Source organism: Talpa occidentalis, unplaced genomic scaffold, assembly GCF_014898055.3.
Source record: "Talpa occidentalis isolate TD23 unplaced genomic scaffold, MPIMG_talOcc4v2.1 talOcc4.8, whole genome shotgun sequence".
Lineage (NCBI taxonomy): Eukaryota > Metazoa > Chordata > Mammalia > Eulipotyphla > Talpidae > Talpa > Talpa occidentalis.
The window spans coordinates 109,377,886-109,392,846 of record NW_023605194.1 but is presented as its reverse complement, the minus strand read 5'-3'; the positions used below and the strand labels follow the sequence as shown (position 1 = coordinate 109,392,846).

At 42.1% G+C, this 14,961-nt stretch overlaps 1 protein-coding gene across 2 annotated transcripts in view; it reads right to left on the bottom strand.

The window, feature by feature from the left end:
• TTC29 (tetratricopeptide repeat domain 29) overlaps window positions 1–14,961 on the bottom strand; it is a 168,690-nt gene that overhangs the window by 28,415 nt on the left and 125,314 nt on the right. The window lies entirely within an intron of this gene.

The following is a 14,961-nucleotide window of genomic DNA, read 5'->3' as shown; positions in this document are numbered from 1 at the left end:
CCATAGCTCCTCAACGCAGCCCCCTTCTCACACGTTCCTGTCCCATGACGGGCACAGGGGAGGGCGGCCAGGAGGGGCAGCGATATCTCTGCTCCCGTGGGGGCCACGCGGGCGTCTCTCATCAACTCCCAGTGTGCTGGCATCTGCTCAGTTGTCCCGTGCGAGCTTCCGGACGGCAGGGATGGTGCTTTATCCATCTTACATTTCCAGGGCCGACAAAAAGCTTGAGCCTCAGCTAGTCTGCACCGGCCTGAGGAAGGATCGGCCAGTGGGCTATGCAGCGCCCCATCGGGGATGTGTGGGGTGCGCTGGAGATGAAGAGGGTAAGGGGTGCCCCACTCTGGAACATTTTAGGAGGGAAAATATGAAAAGTCGAGAGGACGGTGGGGAGGGGCTTCCTCCTTCACCGCCATGAGCCCACTTCGCCAGGTGCAGCGTGCCCGTCACACCACATGCAGCGCCCAGGTGCCTGGCGTGGGCCCCGGACGCAGCCATGTGACCAGGCACACTCTGTGTGCACGGGTGGGGTGGGGATGCTGGAGGAAGGGCTCGAGGAAGACAGCGGCAGAAGTTGGCAGACTGATGGGGAAGCACAGACGGCCAAGAAGCTAGCGAAAGAAGGGCTTAGGGCCTCCTGGGCCAAGTGGGAAAAAGAAATTTATGGGCAAGATCCAAAGCAACCTGGAAACAGAAAGGGCAAGTGACGGGCTGGCAGGTAGAGAGGACGCCCTGGTCCTGGGATCTGGGTGTTGAGAGCTGGCAGGTAGGCGGACGCCCCGGGCCTGGGATCTGCGTATTGAGGGCTGGAGGGAACGACCAGCCAAGGCAGTGTTCTCTGTGCGCTGCAGCAGGAAAGCGCGGCTGGGTGAGGGAGGGGAGATGCAGAAGGCCTTTCCCTGGCTGTTTGATCTGTGACATCAGGCTGAGCTAGGTCTGAGCAATAGCTGAGCCGTCAGTGAAGTCCAGCTTGCTCCGGGGGTGGGAGACTACTTCAACTTCAACTCCAGCGGTGGAACAATCCTGGTCTTCAGCCCCCGCAGGGTCTTCTGATACAAAATGTAGCGCCCCTTTGCCCTCCCTGGATCCCTGCCGTGCTGTTCTCAGTGACACCTGGATCAGCCCCGTCCAGGGTCCACAGAGAGGACCATCTAGACCCGGCTCATTGCCATAAACCAAAGTCTCCCACCACTTTGCCAGGTTTGGGGGATGCCAGGGACGACCGTACGTGGTCCCTCCGGGTTCTGCCACGAAGGCCCTGTGTGCCCAGGCAGACCCTCCAGCTCTATGCAATTGCACTCCAGGGCTTCTGCTCGACGACAACAAAATCACTTAAGGACACGTCTCCCAGAATATGTTCCCATGTTATGCCACGAACAATGTCTGAAGTTTATAATTCAGATGTTTTTTTTTTTAAAGATTTATTTATTTATTTATACAAGCACTGGGTACAGTCAGAAGCGCAGGAAGGTGAGAGAATTCACCAGAGCCAGAGCGGGGAGCAGAGCAGGCAGAAGGACCGAAGTACACTGCTGAGGGGAGCAGCGGGCGGCAGGAGAGGTCTGCGCGCCATGTGGGACCCTCCTCCGCTGGCCGGGGAGCAGCCGGGGATCGAACCGGCGCTGCAGAGGCTGATGCGCCACCGGGGAGGCCCTATAATTCAGATGTTAATAGAGTTGGGTCTAGGTCTTTAAAAAACATCATTGGCTTCTGCCTTAGTCATTCATGCTCACACTGGAAGAAGCTGTGCATTTAACAATCTCTGGTGACCGCACCATGTATTTCTTTTTGTCTAAAGAATGCCACACCAGGAAAGCCGATTTGCAAAGAGATACTTTGCTTTCTACGCTGCAGCTGGGAAGCACAGCGAGTCCACTCTGTTTCAACTCCCAGCTCGGCCACTGATGTTTGAGAAAGCAGCTCAGGCTCCTAGCGTGCATGCAGTTTATAGACTAGCCTTCAGCTTGTAGATCCTCTGTACCAGCCCTGGGGGAGGGTAGATTTTATAAATAAAATATTTGTGAACAGCCGTAGTCACAGCATTATTACCAACTTAAAAAAAAAAGATATCAAAGGCCATGGCTACAAGAAACAAGCAACAAGGCTGTGCATGCTTCTGGAGCCATGCAGGCTGCACCACGCAGGACTTGTTAGTATGCCTGAAAAAGGATGGCGAGGCACATTAAAAATCAGAAATGTTAAATTTCCGGACTGGCTGAACAGGATGATGTTAGGTATTTGTGTTTGTGGCGCAGTTACGTGGCTTGAGGGTGACTCCTCACTTGAGATGTGGGTTTCAGTGTAGTTTGATCCTGCTATGAATACGGGAATGTAGTAAAACAGTGGTTAAAAAGTATTTTCCAGATCAATTTAGTTTCAGCAAAAATACCACTTCCAGATGATTTTTTAAAAAATTATTTATTTATGCATACAAGAACTGGGGTACAGGCCAGAGGCGTGGGGGGTGGGAGGAGCCACTAGAGACAGAGCGGGGAGCAGAACAGCAGAAGGACCAAAATACACTGCTGAGAGCAGTGGGTGAGTCAGGAGAGGTCTGCTGCGCCATGTGGGTTGCTCCCGGCGGGGGATTGAACTCGTGCTGCAGTGGCTGCAGACAGCTTCATAGGTTGTGTCTTAACCCCTTGTGCCACCAGGGAGGCCCATTTCTAGATGATTTTTATGTATCATTGCTGGAGGAGCAAAGTTGGTGTCTGCCCGGCCCCCAGATGAAGGTCCTGCTTGGTGAGAGATGTTTGAGGGAGCACTTCCTCCCGTCTCTGATCCTGTGGATTCCTCTGGTTTCTCCTCCCTCAGCTGTGTTGGAGAGGTCCAATTCAGGATCTGAGGTCCAAAGCAGCTCACAGAATGACCCAGAACCAAGTCTAGCCTTCAGGAGCTAGCTAATCCAGGACTTTTACTGGAAGATTCAACACAAACTCCTGGGCTTCTTAAAAATGAACAGTTACCAAACTCCCACCTCACATTGAAACGGAAGCCTGGAGGTTCTGATTTCCATTAGCAGAGTCTGTAGTCAGGGTTTATTTTACCACATCATGCCTTAAAGTTCCCATAAAGCCTACATCACACCTATGGAGTCTAAAATGATGCACACTATGGGCTGCATGAACAGGACAGAAAAAATTAGACATTTGGGGTTTCATCTGGTTTTGTCTAAAAAATACTCTTCTTGTCCAAAAATTAGGTACCTGGAGTCTAACAGGATTATTTGTTCAAAAAAGTTCACTGTCTGTTTAGGGAGACATTACTGACAGTAACTGGACAGCCCCCTCGCGGGATTAAGCCAAGTTTCTTCGATGGACAAGCTGATTGTCAATACAAAGTAATCATCTCCTACGCCATTCAATTACAAATACAGTTTTAGCTGGTTGGCAGCTCTACTTTGTGCCTTTATCTCCGTTCACAGTCTAGGAAATAACCCTTAATTACGCCAATTAGAGTAGGTCAATTAAAGAACACAAGGGCATAAAGATTATGAAGGAGATTCTCTTGTGTCACAAATTATGTATGAAAAACAATTCTTCCTCTCCTATTCTTTCGTAATTGGTAATCTTTCTAGAACAAAAATATTCAAGTAAGCTTCCATTGCACACTTTGTATATTGCATGCATAATCAATGTGGAAATAAGAGTGCATGTCGGTGAATGCTATTTTTTGAGTCAGAGGGTCAAAGCTGTCTTGTATTCCTCTGGGTAAGATGTGGAAGTTGCAGGAGATTTCAGTTGAGTGTTATCCTTAAACAGACTTTTTTTTTTAAATAAATTTGTCTCTGTGCTTCCTTTTACTCACTCTTTCTTTAGCGTGATGTAGTATACATAATTTAAATAACCAGGGAATGTCTCAGGGCTCAAAACCACCTGCTGGCTTATATTAGCTAATTAATGGTGATTTATCTGAGTTACTAATTTGAATGGAACTGATTGCCTTTAGGAATTTGGGAAACGGTTGTAAGAATTCTGATTTAAATTATGCCTTTGTGATGGACAGTCTCCTTAAAAGGCTTTTAAAAAATGTTGCCTGTTAGCAGATTTTTAAATAAAACAACTGCCAAATCGATGACCTTGCACTGTTTTCGGCTCTGATCCCATCTGGTGGCAGCTTGTGTTCCTGTGTGATTCAGCGTTATCTCTGCCCAGGCTTCTTCTCATTTGGTCTCTTAGTTTGGGTTTAGTTGCCTCTGACTGCTTGAAAAATAGGGCTGATCATTTTCACAAAAACTAATAATAGCAGATTCATTCTTGCTGAACTTATGCGTCAGGCCGGCCTCATTACCAGTCTGGGTGCGTGAATATAATGGGGGTATGATGTGTAAGGTAGGAACGTCATAGCTCTCAGCAGTCTATCTGTGGGTTCTGTACAATTTCTTTTTTTCTCTGCTGGTCTCAATGTCTTTTAAGATCACGTAGTCTGCAGCCAGCAAATGCTGGCCACCTCTTTGGTGAGATCCCACTGCTGCTGCAGCCAACTAAGGAAGAGTCACCTCCTTAGAGAAAATCTCTCCTAAGCAACTCTGCAGTACACAATTAGGGTTCACCAGAAACGTTAATTCTATGAACGGCAGCATGTTCTATTTTGGTTTCAGGAAAATGTGTGGTAACAAAGTCAGGATTACTGTCGGGAACTTTTGGACCTGCTCAACCCCTTGCATTCTTTTCCCGCCCAACCCAGAAGGCAATGTGAGCAATGATAAATGCACACAGTGCTTAGTGTACACATCCTTGCAGCTTCATGTATTCATGTTCATGTAATTGTTAGGGATGAAGGAACTTCTCGCACATGCACACTATTATACTTAAAAAAAAATTAACGATCAAAAATGAATCCTAAGGATTCAGGGCTAAAAAGGAAATCACAATACTGTTTTCTGTGACCTCAGGCTTAGTCTGTCTGGCTTGGCATGTGCTCCGAGTGTGACTGAAGGATGACTTGCCACCTTGATTTCCGGTATACTGACTCCCAGCACATGAATACCTTGAAAAAACATAAACGATATGAGCCCATAAGCTACACCAGTTATTAAAGCTGACAACCAAACAGGTCTTTGTTAATTCAGTTTTTTTTTTTTTAATTTTCTAGAGGCATGTCTTATTTATTTATTTATTTATTTATTGTTTGTTTGTTTGTTTGTTTGATACATGCACTGGGTACAGTCAGAAGCGTGGGAGGGTGAGAGAATTCACCAGAGCCAGAGCGGGGAGCAGAGCAGGCAGAAGGACCGAGGTACACTGCTGAGGGGAGCAGCGGGCGGCAGGAGAGGTCTGCGCGCCATGTGGGACCCTCCTCTGGTGGCCGGGGAGCAGCCGGGGATCGAACCGGCTGCAGAGGCTGCAGGCAGCTTCGCAACCCAGCGCTCAACCGCTGCGCCACCGGGGAGGCCCCTGTTAATTCAGTTTTGAGCTCCCAAGGTTCAGCAGAGTTCTTCCTGGCTCTGGGGCTGGCACGGAGTTCCCAACAGGTGAAATTCTCCCAGAGGCCGGTCCTTTCGTGACGTCAGTAGCTCCGCTCAACTCTCCGAGGACTCAGATTGGACTTTTAGTGTCCAGACGCCTCGTGTTTCTCTTTCTACATTTCCTAGGACTTGTCGCTTCCTCGGACTTGCGAGGCTCTTCAGCCGTGCTGAGTTCAACCAACTCTCCGTGGCTTTGCTCTGCTGTGATCATCATTTCCCCCCCCACCGTACCCCCCAAAACCATGACTGCTTTATGCCAAGGAGAAACTCCTTTTAAGTCAATGAGAAGTTCTTTTACCTCTCATCATGGTGAGGCATCTTCTCTTCTTGGGGATACAGATGCAGCCACAGATACTTGCTTTCTCTAGTTTTGATTTGCTGATACCAGGCATTGCTGTCGATGGGAATCCAGGTCAAAGACCAGCTCTGGATTCAGACCACCCTGCCTTCACCTAATGTAGTGTAGATTACAGGAGAACTTTCATCCATGTGCAAGTTCCTGTGATTTTCAGTATTGTGAGATGGAAAAAGGTTGGTTAAAAGTCATGTCTACTGAATTCAGGTTAGTGCTCCTAAGACAACACCATGAAAAGTTATTAAGGAATAGCTTTCAGATAGGTTTAGCTAATGCCTCCTTTTGTTAAAAAAAACGGTACACACTTTCAATGGTTAATTGATGGAAGGCAGCAAAATGACAGAAAGAGAAGTGATAACAGTTTCTTTATCTCAGTGAGCAGCCAAAGTGAACCCTGAAAGTGAAAGTCAGACATTGACCTCCAAACTTGTTGTTCTTACAGACTTCACGAAGAACATCCCCCATCTGCACCTTATTCCTTCTTCAGACATGATGATGACGCCTACCTGGACTTAATTCTCACCATTTTTTCAGGGCGACACAATACAACGGTATTTCCAGAGCACAGAGTGGAGGAGCATCTTAATCAAACCATTTTTTTTTTGGAAAGTCTAGCATATGAATGTGAAGATCTTGATGCTTTCTAGTACTCGGAACTAGTTTAGCATTAAATATTCAATCACCTTGTGATCTGCTCCATTTCAAGAGTGGTAGAGGGGAGGGAAAAAAAGGCGCCAAGTCATCGCGACTGTCTCGCACAAGATTCTTATTAAAGACAGCATATTCCTGTAGCCCAGAGGGCTGACAGCTTCTTCTGAGGCAGCAATGCTGCTCTAAACTAACCTCCAGGGACTACTCAGAGGAGATGCAGCCTGAACCCCCGCTGTGGCGGTGGGGCGGAGAAGGCGGCCCGTCATAGCGCCCGGCCTCAGTCACCCCCGAGTAATGTTCCTTAAGGCACTACTGACGTCCACGTCCCTGGTTAATTGGTATATAGATATTTCAATAAGAATGATTCATTTTTAAAAGAAAGAGGACACTTTAGAATAGAATCCACCTGGGAGAGTGTCTCCTAAACCTAGACGCAGATAGGGAAGAGTGTTTCCCTTTCTTAATCATGTTCTCACATAGATATCAGCTGCTTCTATTACATCACCTGTGCTCAGTAAAGGACTTAGGTTCTGAATTCTGGGAAGGCGATACCAGCAGACAAGGAGTTGAGAGCAGAAAGGCTCCTGTGAGCCTTTTTTCTTACTATCGACTGAAAGTAACAACAACTGAGAGTTTTGTTTTTCTTTTCTCTGTTTATTTTTTGTCCACTAAGATCATTAGTTTCTAGTTTTACTGATTATTTTCTTTTCCCTTTTCATACAAAGGGTTGTTGACCCTGGCGTTACGTATTTTACATGTACAGTCAAAAAGATCCTCCTTAATAAGTAATAAGTTAAACACCTGAGTGGATGATTTCCTCATTTTATAGATTAAAAAATGCAATTAAAGGTTGGAAAGAATTTTAGGAATCATTTAAAAGCTTGTACATCTTGTTAGCCTTGTAGATCTTAAAGGCATGTACGTCCAGATATATTGGAAAGTGTAGTTGGCTGCTTTTTTAAGAATTTAGAATGCTACGTTCTCAATATGAAAAAAGAAGAAGTGTATATATTAAGGGAAATCATGTGGGAGAGGTTCACAGAAAGCATTTTTTTTTTAGAAAATCAATTTATACAATAATTTATACTCCTAAGTTATTATTTTCAAAGAAATCAAAAAATCACAAGTTAACATTTAGATAAAAAGCATTCAACTTTGCAGATTTTAATTTTGAGATCAGAGTGGTCTGAATTTGGAATTCATACTCTAATTTTATCTTCCCTAGAAAAACAGCATTGCATGTCATTTCTTCCTGAAAGCACCTGTACACACACACACACACACACACAGCCCTTCAGGGCAGACAAGGTGCTCCTTGTCCTCCTTTAAAGCAACAGCGGGACCTCCCTTGGTGGTGCAGCGGTTGAGCGCTGGGCTGCAAAGCTGCCCGCAGCCTCTGCAACGCCGGTTCGATCCCCGGCCACCAGCAAGGGTTCCACATGGCGCGACAAACCTTTCCTGCCGCGCCCGCTGCTCACCTCAGCAGTGTATTTCATCATTCTGCCTGTTCTGTTCCCCGCTCTGGCTCTGGTGAATTCTCTCACCCTCCCGTGTTTCTGACTGTACCCAGTGCTTGTATAAATAAATAAATATTAAAAAAAAAATAAAGCAACAGTGCATTTATTTTGTAACGTGACCCCAAACCAAATGATTTGACGAGACAGGCAGCCTTCAAAAGACAAGCAGACCTGGGCATTTGCCCAGATTTACCATTTTAAATGATGATGATGCCCTGACTGGGGAAGAAATGAATCTTGGGGTGGGAGAGCAAATCCAAAGGATATAAATCAACCTATCAATCACACTGAAATGTTTTTAAAGCTTCGACTCTCTAGAGAAGACCACTACTCAGTATATATGGTCTCTGCCAGACACCTGCGGGTCAGGTAGCTGGATTCTCAAGGAAAGCAGAATACGGAGGTCAAGTTGGGGGTCTCAAATGGAGTGAATCTGGGGAGCAGAAAGGTCTTGAGTCAAAAACTGATTCATTCAAGCTCTGGGTCTTAGTTCATCTGTGCTCAGCTAAATGTGGGAGGGAAGCAGTCAAGATTATGCTAAGTAGACCATGACCTTTTATGGATGTTTGCATTCCAAAACTAATGTCTGCTGCTGACAGAAACACCAGCTTCCTGAACCTCAAACAGAGAAACCAGATGGATGTAAGCAAATCATTCTGAGATTGGGCCAAAAAAAGCTTTTTTAAAAATTGAGGTATCCTTGGTTCACAACACTGTAGGTAATCCACAGGTATAGAACCACACCCTCAGATGCTTGTCACCGCACCACACCCACCAACAAGAGACACTTTTGATTAGAAGATCTTTATGTATAAGTCTGGTCTTTGAGTCAACATTTACCACTGAACAAATCCTCCTTTTTATTTGTTAAGATTTTTATAGCTGCTTCATTTTCTCTACTTTTACAACCAATAGGTACTCTCAAATATGAAGTTATATAATTCAAATATAAAGCTATATAATTACTATAATTAAGTTATAATTAAATCTTAATGGCCAAATTGGTATGATTAGATCTAGACACTTAGAAGCTGTTTGTTTTCTAAATAAATTCTTTAAGGTTGAAGAGTATCATCTACAAATTCTGATCAGAGTCCCTTTACGATGATTCCCTAAATGTGCTGTTAACAAGATATTTTTCCCACCACTGCCTGTGCAGGCTGGCATTACAGATCTCCACAGCCTTCTTAGTTTTTCTTCAGAACCTTTCTCCTCCAGCTTTGACACAAGAGAAGAATGTTCTTTTAAGACCATTGTGCAAAAATTTCGTTCTCTTTATGACACTGCTCATCATTCCCCTTGTCACAAATCACACCTGGTCTCCCAGTCACAGAGCCCTGGTTTCAGCCTTGGTTCTATCACCCTCTGGCAGGACACTGGGGTCAAATGACTTAACCTCTCCAAACCTCCATTTTCTCAGTTGTAAAGTGGAGCTCCACCTCCTCCATTTTCCTTCTGTGGCTGTTTCATGACTGTCCTCCGTCCCTCACCTTCTGCTCTAATTGTCGATGCCTTCAATCTTTTTCCACCTTTCCTCGACCCCAAATGAAAACTTATTGTCTTGTCCCATCGCCTCAAGGCCTTGCTAATGTGTTAGCTCACTAATAATTCCCCTCCCAGATAACAAAATGCCTTAATTTAGTGGAAGCGGACATTCTTTCTTAATAATAACTTCTATTTGAATAAAGATTCATAGTTTACAGTGTTTGCACATCTATAAGCTCAGTAAATTCACACAGCACCCCCAAAGTAAGGTATTAGCATCTACATTTAAGTGGATGAGGAAACTGACACCAACAAGATGTCAACTGATTTCTTTTTCCAAGGATATATGTATAATATAGGATTCAGGTTCTAGACATCTGACCCTATATCCAGTATTCATTCCATTTAACAGTGGTAATCCATAAGGTACTCAGGTCATATTGAAAAAGATGGAAATTTCAGACTTAAAGAATGGCTGATAGTGCAAAAATAACCATGGAGAAGGTCTGCCTCAGCTGTGGGCCAAGGCAATCAACTTAACCCATCTGGGTTTTGGTTTCTTCAACTCTAGCATTCAAGGGGCAGATAAGGTGACCTCTTAATTCTCTTTCAGCTTTAATATTCCATGAACATGTGCATCATAGTTGCAATTTCTACATTCATTTTCATTTTCTTTTCAGTTTGTGTCAATAACTTGCACAGAGTATTTAATTACTAGGAAATACAAAAGTATTCAAAGTATATTATATGGAGTATTTTTACCAGAGCAAGTAGAGAAAGTTAAGTATTGAATTTGAAGATTGAAATAGGAGAGTACTGCTACCAGTTTCTCTTGATCAAACAACTTCTGTGGGGTTGTCCTCTGCACCCCAACGTGCTGAGTTTCAGGAAGGATGTACACAGAGTAGGAGGGGAAAAGGGACACCCCTTTTCTCAAACCAACTCCAGCCATCAGGAGGGTAACAGATGTGGAAATAAGATCATCAACATATTTGAGGATTAAATTTTAAAGTCAGATGCAAAACAGTTTTAAATCATGTAGTCAATATCGACGTTGTCTAAGTTAAATACAATTCTTTATTATTATAAACTGACTGAGAAAACCTGGCCCAATTTTATAGGACAGGCTAAAAGCAAAATTAAAGAAAAAGATGACATTTTGAAGGGTGCCCCCACCCCCTCCATTAACACAACGAGACTGGCTGAGCCGTGAAACTGTGATGGAAATATTAGAGCTGTTGTGCCTGAAAAAAATGCAGCGATCATTTCATTCTTCCTGTCTTTTAATGCTCCAGGGTTTTGGAGACGAATAGGAGCAATAAGTTCACTTTGCAGAATTAATGCAGTAATTCTTTATCATAAGAGCAGAGCATTACCTCAATCTGATTTTGCTACAAAATGGTTCAAAGTCTATTTTTAATGATGGCCCTAATTTGTTAACACCTTTTAAATTATTAATCCCCTTTATATTCAAGTAGTTATTGCATGTCATAACAATGTATCTATGCAGGGAAATTTAATAGTATTTTCTAGATGTCAAGAAAAGGCTTGTTCTGCAAAATGCTATTAAAACTGATAATGAGCTAAATATTTGCCATAGCAAACACTGAAATTACTATATCAATCAGCATTGGGCTCTCTTATTCAATAAACAGAAATTAACCTATTAACTATGCCTAACTTTCAGCAACAAAACAGTCTCTTTCAAGCATTTCTTCCCTCTTCAAATCTTTCTTTTCTTAAAACTACATATAGCTCTATAATATCAGAGTTTTGACTCAAACCCTTAGTATAAGAATTTATGGATGAAATTGTAAGGTACATAAGACAATATTGGAATGTTTTACTCGAGTGACTGGAAATATTTTTGTTTTTTTCTTTTAGACAGCTATTAATTTATATGCCATAAATATATTATCTGATAAAAATAAAACACTCAAGTTTTTAAATCACATTTTAGAATATTTTTCTCATTTCTAGGTTTAAAATATCTCTCTTTATGAATGATGGGATTTATCTAAGGTACATTTACAAAAATATAATGGTGAAAGACTATAGACTGATCTACCATTGGTTACTGATCTACCATTGATAGCTTTTGATACTAAAATAACGATAAAGGATATACTTATATGCACTCCCCAATTAAAGATATCGGTCCAAAAGTACCTTACTCCTTAAAAACAAAAGACTATCAGTCCTAATTTTGGCTGTGATTTAAGCAGAACAAATGGATCTCCATTTAATGGGCAAGCCCTAGATCCAGTGATCATCTTAGTTATACTTTGGGCTGATAATCAGTATGGGACAACAATGATCCAGAATTAACTTTCATGAAGATACTTTTCTGTTACTCCTCACATAGTTCAAGTAGCTTGTATATCGCCATCATTTCTGCATTTCTGAAAACACAGCACACACTACAGCTCATTGAAAATAAGGCTCATGTTAACATTCAAATGATGAGCACTAGAGATGATAACACAATAAAAGTAATTAAACAATTGTGCATCGGGCTTTAAACTTTTCTAAAGCTTTATGTGTCTATTTGTCACAATTCCTTTGCAGGGGCAGACACCATCTCTATTGAAAAAGACAGAAAGGCAGACCTAGAGAAGTTAGATGAGTGGTTCAGCCAATGGTGGCACAGGGAAAAGAAGCTAGACTTTATAATTTTCAGACTTATAATTCTAGTCATTCTCAACCCCAGTTGCTCCTTCGATGCACTTGGGGAATGTAAGAAGTATTCTTACGCACTGTTCGTGCGTCACCTGATTCATGCCCCCTTAAATCCTGATCCTTCCATATGAGGTCTCTGCATCTGTGGGTTTAGATTTGAGCAGAAAACTTAGCTTTTATGACTAACTTTACATTCAAGGAAATTTAAAATATTTTTTGCAATATTGCCATCACTCGAGTTTCTTTGCACTATTACAGACATGCTCATCATTTTCATTACAACAGCTGAACAACATACAGCCTTTGACCAAAAATTGACCATAAAAGTAAGAACTAGATCCACACATTTCTTAATAACAAAGGCTTAGCTCTCTGCTCCTGGGCATATTCTCCTAATGTGCCTGTAAGCTCTGTTCTGTACCCAAAATTATGATTAGTATATTTAATCACCGGTTCCTGTCCTTATTGGGGCTATCAACCTATCAAAATGGTAAGTGCTAATTGGACATAATACAGCTAAGACGTTAGAGTTAATATAAAATAATCACTAACATTTATTGAACCCATACACGTAAGGCTCTATGCTAAACAACTGCTATGCAGGATTTCTGATTCCTACAAAAATTAGTTGGATAATAAATAAAGTCAGAAATGAAAGGGGTTGTCACAGATACTACAACAATACAAAGCATCATAAGGATATTATGAACAATTATATGACAACTACTTGGACATACTAGAAGAAATGGACAAGTCCTTAGAAAACAGAGTATTCCAAGACTAAGTCAGAAAGAGATAGGAAACTTAACTAGACTCACAAGTAATGAAACCCACACAATAGTTAAAACCTTCTAAAAAACAAAAGCCAGGACCAGATGGAACAACTAGTGAATTCTACTGAATTGTCAAAGAAGAATTGGTAACTAATCCTCCTCAAAATCTTTCATAAAATTCAAAAGAAGGGAAATCTTCCAAACACATACTTTGAAGCCAAAATTGCCTTGATTCTGAAACTAGACAAGAACATCACTCTCTCTCTCTCTCTCTCTCTCTCTCTCTCTCTCACACACACACACACACACACACACACACACGACCAATATATCTCTGATGAAAACAGATGCCAAAATCCTCAACAAAATGCAAATTCAACATAAATTAAAAGAATCATGCATCATTATCAATTGGGATTTATGCCATGGATTCAATTTCAACATATGCAAATCAACATATGCAATATCACATCAACAAAAGGAAGGATAAAAATCATATGATCATCTCAATAGATGCAGAAAAGCATTTAACATGATTCAACATTCTTTTATGATTAAAAACTCTCCACAAAAAGTATGTAAAAGGATTCTACCGCCACAAAATAAAAGTTGTGTATGACAAACCCAAGCTAACATCATACCCTGTGGTAAAAAAATAAAAAAAACAACAAAAAAAACCCTGAAGGTTTTTCCCCTTAGATTAGTAAGACAAGAATGTCCACTCTCACCAGTATTATTCAAGATAGTGTTAGAAGTTCTAGCAAGAGCAATTAGACAATGAAAATACATATAAAGGGTATCCAAACTGAAAAGGAAGAAGTCAAACTATCACTATTTGCTATTAAAAATAATAAACTGTAGTAAAGTGCAGGCTACAAAATTAATATACAATAATCTGTTGTGTCTCTATATGTGTAGTAGGTCCTACCCCCTGACCTAAACAAGAACATTGTTCTAGGGCCTCCCTGGTGGCGCAACCGGTTAAGCACAGCACTATGAAGCTATCCGCAGCCACTGCAGCACGAATTCCATCCCTGCCCTGCCAGGGAGATACCAACATGGCACAGCAGACCTCTCCTGTCTCACCTGCTGCTCCCCTTAGCAGTGTATTTCAGTCGGTCTGCCTGTTCTGCCCCCCACTCTGTCTCTGGTGAGTCCTCCTACCCCCCCTCTCCCCATACCTCTGGCCTGTACCCCAGTTCTTGTATGCATAAATAAATAAATCTTTAAAAAAAGAACATTGATCCAAAGATTTCCCCTCCATTTCACCAGAATGTCTCCCTTCTCTGTTGGATCACCTCCCCCCACCCCAGCCAATAACCCCTGGACCTCATAGGCTGTCACTGTCTTCTTGTTTTCTCCTTTTAAGTCAAAATGACTTATTTGTTGTGTCTCAAGCATTACAATTGCATTATGTTTTAGTATCCTGGGTATTTTCCTTAATTTTGCCAGCTTAGTCATTCATTTTAAAAATGAATGACAAAAAATTATTCAACATTTCAATAGAAATAAAGTATTTCATGCATATGTAGTCATTGGTGCTCCCACCTGTTTGCACGGCTGGCTCCTCCTCCAGAATCCAAGTCTTACTTGGAGAGTATCCTTGGTCCCAGACCTTGACCTTGGCCACTTTCCTCCTTTATTTTCATGAAGTATAGCTGCTGCACATACAATCTGTAAGGTATGACTCTCACATTCATTATCTGCAGTCCTGTCCTTCCCTCTGACTTAGAGATCCAAGTGTTGCTTGAAAGTTTTACTTGAAGATCTAAATAAACATATTAAGCATCCATAATACCTCCCAAATAGAACCCTTGATTTTTTTCCATCCAGTGTGGTTGTTTGCTAGACAAAAGCACATCTACCCAGCTGCTCGTCAAAATTTAGGAATCATCCTTTCTTTCTCTGTTAGTCATACCCAGATGTAACCCAACAATAAATCTGTTGGTTCTGTACAAAACTCTCTCTCAAGTCTGCCTTTCTTCATCCTTACATCTGTGCTACCAGGTGAATGCCAGCCAAATTTTCAGAAAAGGA